Source organism: Oryctolagus cuniculus, chromosome 11 (assembly GCF_964237555.1).
Source record: "Oryctolagus cuniculus chromosome 11, mOryCun1.1, whole genome shotgun sequence".
Lineage (NCBI taxonomy): Eukaryota > Metazoa > Chordata > Mammalia > Lagomorpha > Leporidae > Oryctolagus > Oryctolagus cuniculus.
In genome coordinates, this window is record NC_091442.1 from 111,215,159 (window position 1) to 111,228,530 (window position 13,372).

Sequence of the window (13,372 nt, forward strand, 5' to 3'; positions counted from 1 at the left end):
TTGAGTCTTACCTGTGGTTACCATGGCAGGGCAAGACCAAATGATTTAATGGGCCTGGCATGGGACATATGAGTTAATGGGCCTATACAGAAACAGAGGTCTCTGAGGCTGTAGCATGGCTCATGTGGCACGGGCACAAGAGCCTGGCACAGTCTGGGTGGTGGTGATGGCTGCACGAAGTCATGTTTAAAGTGGTAGATTTGTGTCACATATAAATATATATATATATTTTACAATAATATTAATAAAAGATTCTAGCTCTGCTTGGACACACAGTGTGCTGTCTAAGAGCAGTGGTTTCTCACCTGTGTTTTGCCCCAGAGAGAGACCTGGGTGAATGAGGGATGGCATCTGGAGTGAAATTTCCATTGCATAACCTCCTGTATTTTTCAAAATGTCAAAACAACTAAATGTATTGCTCAGGCAAAAAAAAAAAAAAGATTATTAACATCTAAAGAGAAAAGTGTAAGAGTATTTCAAAATGTGGAAAAATGAAATTACAGGGTAAGTTTAGTGGTGGGTATCTGGGCAGTGGTCAAGACGCTAGCTGGGATGGCCACGTTCGAGTCGTGGCTCTACTCTGATTTCAGCTTCCGGTTAGTGTACACCTTGGGAGGCAGCAGGTGACAGCACACGTGGTTGAGTCCCTGCCCTGACACAGGAGACCTAGACGGGGTTCCCGGCTTCCAGCTTCAGCCTGACCTGGCCGTGTCGGTTGTGTGCACTTGGGGAGTGAGCCAGTACATGGGAGATCTCCTGTCTTTTTCTTTATTTCTTTGCCTTTCAAAAAAAGGTTGATTTAAGTGCAAAGATTTTTGAAATCTATGCACGTGGGGGTCTTCAAAACTTTCAAGGAAAACATGCATGTTTCACAGAAACTATGCATGGGCCTCAAAATGCTTGTGCACCCAACTAAGCTTATCTTCTAATTTCATTTTTTCCCCATGAACATTTCAAAGTACTCTCATATTCAGCCTGCCTGAACGGCAGAGGTCAGCTGTCTGCCACTACGGCAGTCCGAGCATGCCGGGAAAGCCCACGGCCCAGCACACGGTGAGCCAGGGAAGTTCCCTGCAGGCCACTGCAGTCATGTGGTGGATGGGACTGTAACAGCCAGGGGCCTCCAATCAATCCTGCCCAGGACGCTGAGCTCAGCAGAACGATCAGTGAAGAAACTCCAGGCAGTGAAGAACGATCTTAGTCGATGCATTGTACAACGTTTCTCAGATTGTTGGAAAGAAATGGAGTCCCTCAAGTCACACAATCGAGTGGCACATACTTGGCAAAAAAGTGTGTTCTCCATCTAGTCGATAGTGGGTCGGGATGAAAGGAAATGAAACAGATGCAATGGGAAGAACAGGAGGAGACAGAGCAATCTGAACTTGGAAGTCACAGGGGCCAGTTCACCTCCTGCGGAATCTCTGTGCTTTGTTGCATTTGCCCACAGATACCATTTTTCTGCAGGTGTGTTTCCCCATCATGCTGCCCAAGATCTCTACAACAGAGATTTTCCCATGCTTATTTTATAGGTGGGGAAGCTACGGGGCCGAGTCAGATACTTGTCTACTACACGGTCAAAGGTACCTGTCCCAGATTCAGACTCCGACACGCTGGCCTCCACCCCAGCACCAAGACCAGAGCCTCAGCAGCGCCCCCTTTAGAGCCTGTGGACTTCTGACAAGAGTTCCCTTTTTTCCCCCACCTCGCACTTTTTACATGCATCAAATGGGTCCTGTGAGGTTTGCCCTGCATACTTTAGAGGGCCGCTGTGCCACCTCGTGGCAGGCTGTGACACTGAGCTTTCAGCTCTTGCTGGAGAGAAAGAAAACCCGGTTTCTAGCACTTGCCAATTTCTGTGGTGTAAGTACTCCCATCACGGCTACCTGGAAGGCAGCAGTGTGACGCTACTGAACACCAAGCTGGGCACCGCAGAGCCAGCACAAGCTCACGCCAGCACCAAATTCACCACAAAATATTACGTCATTGCGTCTTTTGATGAGAAAAGGAAGGGATGTTTGTGAATTTAAAAATGAAGAGAACACAGCCAGGTGCGTCACTAGTGACTGATTCAAAAAAAGAGACTGTCATCAAATGTGTGAAAAACCAGTCATTACATCTGACTGCAAAAAGGCGTTCCAGTGAAGCTGGTCAGATGTCCAATATGTAAAAGAGAAGGGGGTGGCTGGAGGCTATGAACAATGATGAGGGGCCAGCGCTGTGGCGTAGAGGGTAAAGTCGCCACCTGCAGTGCCGGAATCCCATAAGGGTGCAGGTTCGAGTCCCAGTTGTGCCACTTCCGATCCAGCTCTCTGCTATGGCCTGGGAAAGCAGTAGAGGATGGCTCATGCACCCGTGTGGGAGACCCAGAAGAAGCTCCTGGCTCCTGGCTTCAGATGGGCTCAGCTCTGGCAGTTGCAGCCAACTGGGTAGTGAACCAGTGAATAGAAGACCTCTCTCTCTGCCGTTCCTTCTCTCTGACTTTCAAATAAATAAATAAAATCTTGAAAAAAAAATTTGAAAGCCATGAACAAGTATTTTGAAGGCCCTGGAGGTGGACATGGCATTTCTATTGGTCTCTGCAGACTGAGCTGAGAATCGAAGGTTTTCAACGGGGTGAAGGCTCATTGGGTCCTCAGCAGCAGGTGCGATCAGCACTGCCCGCCAGGCCGCTTGGAATGGTGGGAATATCCGGCCCAGAGGATGACATGCAGAAGTGCAAGACCATTCTCCAGGCATCTGGCCTGTTCTTTTGTGGGATTTTAATTAGGAACTATTCCCAACCACCAGAAACATACAAAAGCAAATATCCACCACTTAGAAATAATATATACTTCTCTCTCACCACAACGGCTGTTTACAAAAAAGAGAGACATCTCTTGGGAGTTCCATCATCTCCTACATCCTCTTCCTCAGAGGCAACCAGGAAGCATGGTGGTTGTGTTTCATTCCTGTGTATGTTTTTACATTTTTATTCTCTGTCTATATGATAAAAAACAGTATATGTAGTGTATTTAGTGGTTCACTTGTCATGGTTCCTACTGTAACTTGCCTTTAAATCTACTGTTATATTTTCAAGATCTAACCATATTTAGGGCCAGCATTCCAGCGTAGCAGGTAAAGCTTCAGTCAGCAATACCTGAATCTCAGGTGGGCACTGGTGTGTTTCCCAGCTGCTATGCTTCCAAGCTGCTCCAGTTCCTTGCTAATGGCCTGGGAAAAGCAATGGAAGATGGGCCCAAATTCTTGGGCCCTTGCTACCCATGTGGGAGACCTGGATGAAGCTCCTGGCGCCTAGCTTCAGCCTGGTCTAGCCCTGGCTAATGTAGCCATTTGGGGAGTAGATGGAAGTCTCTCTGTCTGTCTGTCCCTCTATCTCTGGAACTCTGACTTCCAAAAAATAAATAAATAAATCCATATTAGTAGTTAAACATCTAATTTATTCATTATAATAATTTCTTTCACTTTATAGATATACCACCATTTATTTATGCATTGCCCCCACCAAAGGACTTTTTTGCTGTTGATGATGTTTTTGCTGTTATAAGACATGCTGCAACACACACCCTCACCCAGACTGACACCCCTATGGACACAGGAGTTGACAGTTGAGAAGGTCTTGCCTCCCAAGTTATCCAGGGACTGCTGTGTGGGTGGTATGGCTTGAACACCTTCAGCTGCTCCATCATCCATGTCACATCAATGCCATTACTGAGTTTTATGGATCCTACATTTAAAAGAGCTTCTGCATCATTTATTTTACTCATTAGTTCAATAGCTACTTATTGAGCACCTACTATGTGTGAATGAACAGAAATAGACCTGTTTTTCTTTTTTTGTATTCCCCAATGAGTGGAATTTGCTCAAAGTACTAACACAGCATATATCTACCAGGGTAGAACATTCCAGCTTTGTCAGACCCTATTATGGAAACACAGAAAACAAGCACATCTATAAGACAGGTTTATGGTCGGCACCGCGGCTCACTAGGCTAATCCTCTACCTGCGGCGCCAGCACCCCAGGTTCTAGTCCCGGTTGGGGCGCCGAATTCTCTCCCAGTTGCTCCTCTTCCAGTCCAGCTCTCTGCTGTGGCCCGGGGAAAGCAGTGGAGGATGGCCCAGGTGCTTGGGCCCTGCACCCACATGGGAGACCAGGAGAAGCACCTGGCTCCTGGCTTCGGATCAGCGCAGTACACCAGCCATTTAGGGGGTGAACCAACGTAAGGAAGACCTTTCTCTCTGTCTCTCTCACTGTCTAACTCTGCCTGTAAGAGAGACAGGTTTACAAAAAGAAATGTAATATTTATGAGTGAACTGACATTTTGAGATTTGATTATTGTTTATAGCCCTGGACTATACTCTTGAGGTTTTTCTACTTACCAGTTGCTGAGTTCTTCACTTAGTGGAGGGCTAAGCTTGTGATTCTAAGGTAAATTGAAAGTAAAAAAAGAAAAATAAGGAAGGAGGAAGGAGGGTGGGAGTGAAGGAGGGAGGGACAGGAGGGTGGGAAGTATCATTACCTCTTAAAACTGTATATAGAAATGCATGACTTGTGTCCCCTTAATACAAATAAAAATTATAAAAAAAGACATGTTTGCCACTATGATCCAACATGATGACTGCACACACTGAGAATGTGCACTGCTTAATAAGATTCAGAGGAGGGAAGCCTGTGTTAGCCTGGGCTAGGACCACCTCGTCCACCCAAGCTGGCTTCATGGTACTTTGCCAATCAGCCCCTTACCCCGTGCCTCTGCCAGGCAGACAGGGGGAGGGGGGCATCTCAGGTAGCCATAAGGACCAAGACACAGAGTGGGGAGACAGGGTAGCAAACCTGGGCTATGCAAGACCAGAGAGTGTGCTGGTGAGACGGCCCACTTTGCTTGCTTCAGGCAAATGGCAGGACATGGACTTGAGCAGCTGGGCAGAGACTGGGTGTGCAGGGGCTGGAGTCTCTGCAAAGCAGAGGTTTTCCAACCATGTTCATGACATCTCCCACACAGAAAATGATATTCCCCTTTTTTAAAAAAGATTTTTTTATTTGAAAGGCAGAATGACAAACAGAGAGGGAGAGACAGACATCTTCTACCTGTTGGTTCACTCCCCAGATGCCCAAAACAACTGCCCAGGGGTTGGCCAGGCTGAAACCAGGAGCCGGGAACTCCTTGTGGATCTCCCATTTGGGTGGCAGGAGACCCTGTACCTGTCTCCTGGATGCGTTAGCAGGAAGCTGACTCACAAGCAGAGTAGCTGGGGCTCAAACCAGGCACTCCAATGTGGGTGTCTCAAGCAGAGGCTTGGTCCACTGCACTGAAATGCCTGCCCCAGAAAACGATATTCTTTTTTTTTTTTTTTTGACAGGCAGAGTGGACAGTGAGAGAAAGAGACAGAGAGAAAGGTCTTCCTTTGCCGTTGGTTCACCCTCCAATGGCCCCCGCGGCCAGTGTGCTGTGGCCGGCGCACCGCGCTGATCCGATGGCAGGAGCCAGGTACTTATCCTGGTCTCCCATGGGGTGCAGGGCCCAAGGACTTGGGCCATCCTCCACTGCACTCCCTGGCCACAGCAGAGAGCTGGCCTGGAAGAGGGGCAACCGGGACAGAATCCGGCGCCCCGACCGGGACTAGAACCCGGTGTGCCGGCGCTGCTAGGTGGAGGATTAGTCTATTGAGCCGCAGCGCTGGCCAAAAATGATATTCTGATAACCTACTGTGTGGGGAGCAGGGCCTGTCTCCCGCAACATGGCGAAGTAAGTATTGAGACTGCCGAGACTAGACTAGACCACTGAGACTATTAAGACTAACTCTATGCATCTGATCTCCCATCATATGGTGCTGAGAGAGTAAACAAATCTCACACAGCTGCCTCGTCAATTAGCTGATTCCTGGCCCAACCCCTTAAAAGGGGGAGAGAGACAACATGTGTGGCCGCGCCCCCCTGAGAGAGTCGGTCGGAGAGCTTGCCGGTGCCGCTCCTCCGCAGAGGTGGGGGGAGCGGCAGCAAACCTGGGAAGGGCCCGGGGAAAGAGAACAGCGCAGGGTCCGGTGCCGCTCCTCCGCGAGTGGGGGAGCGACACTACTGGGCTGGAAAGAATTGACCTGCTTGTGGGCACAACGGCCAATTCAAGGGCTCCAGGTGTCCAAAGCCCCATGCACGTGTCCCAGGGCTGAGGGGGTGCTGTTGGGGCACTTGTCATCCACACACACAGTGCTTGGGAAGCTCAAGGGAAGGACTCCGAGCACGGGAGTGGCCATGGTGGACCTCTTTCAGAAAGGCCAGGCGAGAGTGCTGCTTTATCATGTCACGCTGTAAGAACAAAGGCCCCAGGACCTCCACGTGCTCTGAACAACACACCACGGCGCTTTGGTCATCGGCAGGCTTGTATGAGTCTTCCCTCCTTTTCATCAGAACATCTTTTCCAGCAAAACTGGCACAGTGGCCCTTTACCATTTAGCCCCTTACCGTCTGCTCCACGTCGGTGTTCTCTCTGGGGTCCCAGCAGGGTTGGTAAATATGCCACCCCGTGTTCCTTGATTCGCCCAAGACTTAGCATTCAAACCAGACCCAAAAATCTGTGAGCAGACAGCTTCCTGCGCCGCCTCTAACCTCGCTACAGTGAGAAGGGAGGCAGGTCAGGCATCCGGTGCCTTTGTGCCCATGCTGGGACTTGGACTTTTGTGCAGATGCGGGAACTCGGGCACTGAGAGGTGAGGCGCAGTTGCAGTGTCCCAGTGCTGGCCAGTGCTTCCTACTGCCCTGTCTAGAAGACCCTTCATCGTAGGACAGGAGAACTGATGAAGACCACGGCCTCCCACGCCAGCAGGGAGCACACAGCGGCTGCCCTTGGTGTCTTGGTGTTTGGAAAGCCTGTGCTTCTTGCCAAGTGAGACTGTTAGGTGTGTTCTTGGCCAACAGAGGCCAGCACGGGCTCATGGGAATGGGGGCTCCCAGGCCCCCCATCATGGTCATCTAACTATTCTTGACATGCTAAGCAGACTGCTGGGGGCCCTGCCTAGCCTTTCTTGCATTTAGAAGTGACCTGCAATTCATTTTAGAGACACTGTTTTGAGGGCCTCCTCCTTCTCCGGTTCTATTCACCGGGCTAAGTGTAGACTGGCAGCAGACTCCTGGTTCTGAGGAGGCAACACGCAGTGGGCAAGGATTATGGGAAATCAAGAAACTGCAAAGCACCATGGGAAGTGGCAGATGGGGAAGGAGTGCAGGAGCAGGGAAATTGACTGTGCTCTGGGGGGAATGCATTAGGGAAAAGCTTCCTGAAATCGATGATGTCTAACCTGAAACCTAACGACTGATGAAGGCCACGGGGTAAAAGACAGAGGAGTGAAGGTCAAGTCAGGCGAGCTTCTCCGTTCTGGGCAGTGGTTTCAGAGAAATGGCTGCTGAATGTCTAGCAGGCAGCAAATCTGAACAAGCAGAACTTAAAAGGTCAGGACTGACTTCTCAAAAAAAAAAAAAATCAAAAGGAGGCTGCATCAAGTGGTCGGAGAACATACCTGTCTTTGCTCATAAATCTATAGTTAACCACAGGTATGCATAGAATAAATACCAGCACGTCCCCAGCCGGTGCAGCAAAGGCAACCCTGGGAACACGGGTGTTCATTTCTTTGAGAGCTAGAGAGCCAGCCAGACAGACGGACAGACGGTGAGTTCCCCATCTGCTGGCTCATTCCTCAGATGCCCACCACAGCTGGGCCTGGGCCAGGCCAAAGCCGGGAGCTGGAAATACCATGCAGGTGGCAGGAGCCCAGTCCCTTAGCCATCACCTGCTGCCTCCTGGGGTGTGCATTAACAGGGAGCTGGAATTGGGAGCAGAACCAAGGCTCCAACAGCTCAGGCACTGTTACATAGGATGTGGGTGTCTTAAGCAGCATTACAACTTCGAGGATAAACACCCACCCCACAGAGGTGTTTTTGTAGCCACCCTAGAAGTGCAAGCTGCATTAAGATAGTACCTGCAGTGGGCTTGGAAAGCATAGCCTGGGTTGAGTCCTGATGTTGCCACCTACTGCCAATGAGATCCTGGAAAACAATCACTTGGGTTCTGAACCTCAGTTTATTATTTTTAACATAGGGAGGACCCCACATTCACACCAGGAGGATCCCAAGGACTGAAAACCTTTATAAGTATCTTACATAGGAGCTGTATCTACAAATGCTAACTTAAGAATATTGACAATCAATGTCCAAACCTTGGAATTTTCTTAATAGCCTGGATCCACGGATAGTTCCAAAAATCTTCAACACCCTTGTGTGTGTGTGAGTGTGTGTGTATGACACATTGGCCGTTTACAGTATCTGCGATGTTTTGTAATATTCCCAGGCCCGCGGCCAGCTCTACCTTCTGACCACTGCCAGCTCCCAGTGTCACAGCCTGTGGGGTTACTGCAAGGGGCGGCTGCGAGATACAACCGCAGAAGGAAAAAAGTAACAGAGGAAATAAAATCCACCACATGGAAAACCATGTGCACACATTATGTTCTTAAGCAGCCAAGGAGTCTGCTTTGGACACGAGATAAAATCAGAGGGCTTGGGGCCGGTGCTGTGGCGCAGTGGGTTAAAGCCCTAGCCTGAAGCACCAGCATCCCATATGGGCGCTGGTTCTAGTCCGGGCTGCTCCTCTTCTGATCCAGCTCTCTGCTATGACATGGGAAAGCAGTACAAGATGGCCCAAGTCCTTGGGCCCCTACACCCATGTGGAAGACCCAGGGGAGGCTCCTGGCTCCTGGCCTCAGATCGGTGCAGCTCTGGCTGTTGTGGCCATCTGGGGAGTGAACCAACGGATGGAAGACCTCTCTCTCTCTCTCTCTCTCTCTCTCTGCCTCTCCTCTCTCTGTGTAACTCTGACTTTCACATAAACAAATCTTTTTAAAACAATAAAATAAAATCAGAGGGCTTGAAGAAAGATGCAGAGGCAATCTGCCTGTTTTTCCCAAGGGGGGGTGTTTGCACCCAGGTGGTCACAGAGCCAACAGGCTTTCCAAGGGAAACAGAACTCCATGTATTGACCTCACACCTGCGGTGCTGGGGAGATTTCTTGAAGAATGATTGCACAGGGCTTTCAAGATAGGAGGTGGTACACAACGTCTTAATAAGTAGCAGTACAAAAGCTGTGCATTTCTGTACACTTGGTTATCACTCAGAGCCTGTGGAATTCCCACTAGCGATAATGCAAATTATGTGCATGCATGCAAACTGGGAACTTTTTCAGGGAACACTGGTAAAGGTTAAAATAATGCAAAGGGTTCCACCAGACAGGGACCCCTCCAATCTGAACAGTGCAGACTTGGCTTTGAAACGCACGCCCCAGCTCAGGGGTCCCCTGTCTTCCTTCAGGGGGAGGGTGGAGCCAAGAAGCTTGACTCTGGCCTTTGCATGACATTTGCTGCTGAATGATCTGCACATTTGCATTCCTGTTGGAGGGTGGGGCTGGGAGTGGGGAGTGAGCCCTTTGCCTCGGAGCGCCCCGTGTGCCTTACAGGTGCCAGGGACTCTCTACGGAGCTGGCTGGCACGTGCGGGACCCGCAGGGCTTTACCCCAGCTGTTGCGCTGGGAGCAGAAGAGACCTATGCTACATACATGAATAAATAAATTAAAAATCAAAGGCTTCTCCTGTGAACATCTGGTGAGGGGTAGAGCTGTTTCATCTGTGGATCAGAGGCCACTATTCCCTTTCCATGTCTGGGTGTGCAACAGCGGCCAAGATGGCAAGGAGAGAAAGGCAGACGTCCATGCAGAGGGGAGAGAACACTGCTTTGTTGTTGCTGTTTGTTTTTATGAGCCAGATAGCGTCGCTTGCCAGTGTAACAGCACAAGGGAGGCTAGGCTAAAAATGACAATGATAACACCTATGATTCCTACCATTTATCAAGCAGCTTTTGTCTACCAGGGCAAGAGGCTTTACTTACATGACTTCCGATTCTTATAACAAACTTACAGAGTAGATGGAATTATTCCTATTTTACTCATGAAGAAACTCAGGCTCACGCTTGCTAGTAAGCGGCAAATTCTCACCCTTGTACTCACGCTCTTTCAACCACACCACAAATCCTCCCAGGGTGTGGATGGGTGTGTGTGTGTCCGCAGACGTGTTCATGACTATGTAATAGTGAGCTGTGGTTGGACAAGCCACTGAGAGTGGAGGCCAAACAGTAGTTTCTGGAGACTGGCGGAGTACATGTGGAGACGCTGATGAGAACACAGGCCACAAGCAGAAAGAAGCCCGGGGGAGGAAAGCCAGCTCTACACAGGTAAGACCAGGGAAGGGAGGGCAACCTGATACTGCACACCTGGGCGGGGCCTGATGGGCAGGATGGCTGGAGCCGCTAGAGTCACGTAAGGGCAGGCTTCCGAGGTCACTTAAAGTCAACTTTCCCTCCTGCACATCAGGGAGAGTCTCTGCTTTTGGCATCTGAGCCACTCAACCAACTTCTTAGCAGGCAAGAACACCTCCACCCTTTCTCAGCAAAGGGAGGCCGCTAGCTTGCATTATGGAAGCCTTCTAGCTGGGCCGCCACTGCCTCCTCCCTCCTCCCCTCTTTCTCTCTGTGCAGCCTGCTTTTGTTCTTTTTTTCTTTTTCTTTTTCTTTTCTTTCTTTCTTTTTTTTTTTAAGACAGATAGACAGCGAGAGAGACTGAGAGAAAGGTCTTCCTTTGCCGTTGGTTCACTCTCCAAATGGCCACTATGGCCGGCGCTGCACCCATCCGAAGCCAGGAGCCAGATGCTTCTTCCAGGTCTCCCATGCAGGTGCAGAGGCCGAAGCACTTGGGCCATCCTCCACTGCCCTCCCGGGCCACAGCAGAGAGCTGGACTGGAAGAGGAGCAGCCGGGACTAGAACCTGGCGCCCATATGGGATGCTGGTGTCGCAGGCGGAGGATTAACCAAGTGAGCCACAGCGCCGGCCCAGCTTTTGTTCTTCAGCTCAGAACTGGCTTGGTCACTTTGGACCACGGAAGCTGTGGTCCGAGGTGGCTATAATGCTCCCTCAGTACAGGCCTAAGTGCTCACAAAAGACACCATTCTTGGATTCTTCTTTGAAGTTAACTTCCTCAAATATATACATATGTCAAACCTCAGAAAGGTTTATTTTTATTGAATTAAAAAGTATTTCTTTATTGTAAAAAGAATCCTGTTGGTATTCTATTGCACAGTAGGGTAATAACAGTTAACAATAACATACTGTACTTTTCTAAATAGCTAGAAGAAAGACTTCTGAATGTTCTCACTACAAAGAAACCTTGAATACATAAAGCAATGGATGCTAATTAACCTAATATGATCATTAAAATGTTTGCATGTATCAAAATATTACATTGTACCCCATAAATATATACACTTACTGTTTGTCAATAAATTTAAAAAAATAAGTAAGCTTCTTAATATGTGAGCGAGGGGTGCCATAAAGCCACCACTGAGTAAGGATTGATGCAGAGAAACTAACGACAATATTCATTCTTACTAATGTTCAAAAGATCATTGACACTGGGGCTGCCATTATGGCATAGTGGGTAAAACTGCCACTTGTGACATTGGCATCCCATACGAGTGCCAGTTCATGTCCGGCTCCCTGCCAATGGCCTGAGAAAAGCAGAGAAGATGGCCCAAGTGCTCAGGGCCCCTGCACCCACATGGGAGACCTGGATGAAGCTCCTGGTTCTTGACTTTGGCTTGGTCCATCCCTGGCCTTTGTGGCCATTTGGGGAGTGAACCAAATGTCCCTCTGTCTCTCTCTGCCTCAGCTTCTCTGCAACTCTTTCAAATAAAATAAATAAATCTTGCAAAAAAAGAGCATTGGTATTTTCAGCCCAGTGCTTCCTTTACTACCATGTTACAGAACAAAACCTGAACTCCTATCATTCTCCATGGCCCAGGAATCCGGTGATTCTCTCCCCATTTCAGCCGCAATCACTCTCCCCCTAGTCAGAGCCAGAACAGGCCATGCCAGTGCCCACGTCTGGGCTACTGTGCTCCTGTTTCCTGGTTAGGTACAGGAATATCTCAAGGCCACGCTTGAAGTCTTGGCTAAAATGTCACCTCTTTAGAGAGGTGTGTCCCTATCATTATCAGAGTCCTGGTTAATTACATCAGGGCAGGGGTGGGGAATATCCAGTCTTACAAAATCATTTGGTCAGGTCAGTGCTGTGGCATAGTGGGTAAAGCCACTTCCTGCAGTGCTGGCATCCCACATGGACGCCGGTTCAAGTCCCAGCTGCTCCTTTTCTAACCCAGCTCTCTGCTTTGGCCTGAGAAAGCAGTGGAAGATGGTCCAATTCTTGGGACCCTGCACCCTCATAGGAGACCCAGAAGGAGCTACAGACTCCCAGCTTCAGATAGGCCCATCTCTGGCAGTTGCAGCCATTTGGGGAATGAACCAGTGGATGGAAGATCTTTCTGTCTCTCTCTGCCTCTGCCTCTCTGTAACTCTGCCTTTCAAGTAAAATAGGTAAATCTTTAAAAAAAAAAAAACTCATTTGGTCTGGCATTGCCAAGGCCACCATAGGTGGGACTTGAAAATTCAATAAATCTATAGCAGGCTGATTTTTGAGTTTATAATTTTGTTTGGTCCATGAATGATATTATCAATATCCAAAAGGCCTTTGGCAAAAAAAAAAAAAAAAAAAAAAAAAAAAAAAAAATCCCTCCCCCTGCTTTAGGGAATCACCTGCCATTCCTTTCTCCTTCCTTTCCTCCCCTACAGGTGGGGCTTGATGATCACAACAGATTGCTTCCATCAAGAACTACTGGGCTATCAAGACAGAAAGATCTGCGTTCCAATCTTGGTTTTGCTGCCAAGTAATACATCATGTAATCCTCTTTACGAAGAATGTCCTAGGAATTAAGTGAGATAAACAGGAAAAGTCCTTAGCATAGGGCTTGGTGCAGGGGAATGAAAGTTGGTGATGTTAATACAGTACTAGACCCTTAATATGTACAAATCCCTTCCGTGGTCCCCTGGGAAGATAATGGTCCCTGTTTACTCATCTGTGGTTATGTTAATCCATTAGATTAAATGATAAAGGCCATTAAAGTCCAGCACAGTATCTTCAGAAAGATTCATAATTGCAATGGGAATGAACTGCCATTATCCGCACACACAGGAGTATCTTTCTTTGGCCTTGTTATCTAATCACTATGAAATAGGTACAAAGAACTTCACAATCAGAAATCACCATGAAAGCCAGACTTAGGAAATATGTGCTTGGTTTAAACAGGGAAGGGATTCATCTCTAGGTGTCTGACTCCGCTCTCTCATCAGGCCTCCACACCTACAGCAGGTGGGTAGCGGCTCCTAATCATCTCAGGTCCACCTGCAGACCTCCTTTGTGACCATGCACCCAGACGTGTCTGGTCACTCTA

At 48.7% G+C, this 13,372-nt stretch overlaps 1 protein-coding gene across 5 annotated transcripts in view; it reads right to left on the reverse strand.

Annotated features, from left to right (window-relative positions):
• The window catches only part of LARGE1 (LARGE xylosyl- and glucuronyltransferase 1), a 565,741-nt gene that overhangs the window by 89,107 nt on the left and 463,262 nt on the right, over positions 1-13,372 (reverse strand). The gene's annotated exons all lie outside the window — the stretch shown is intronic.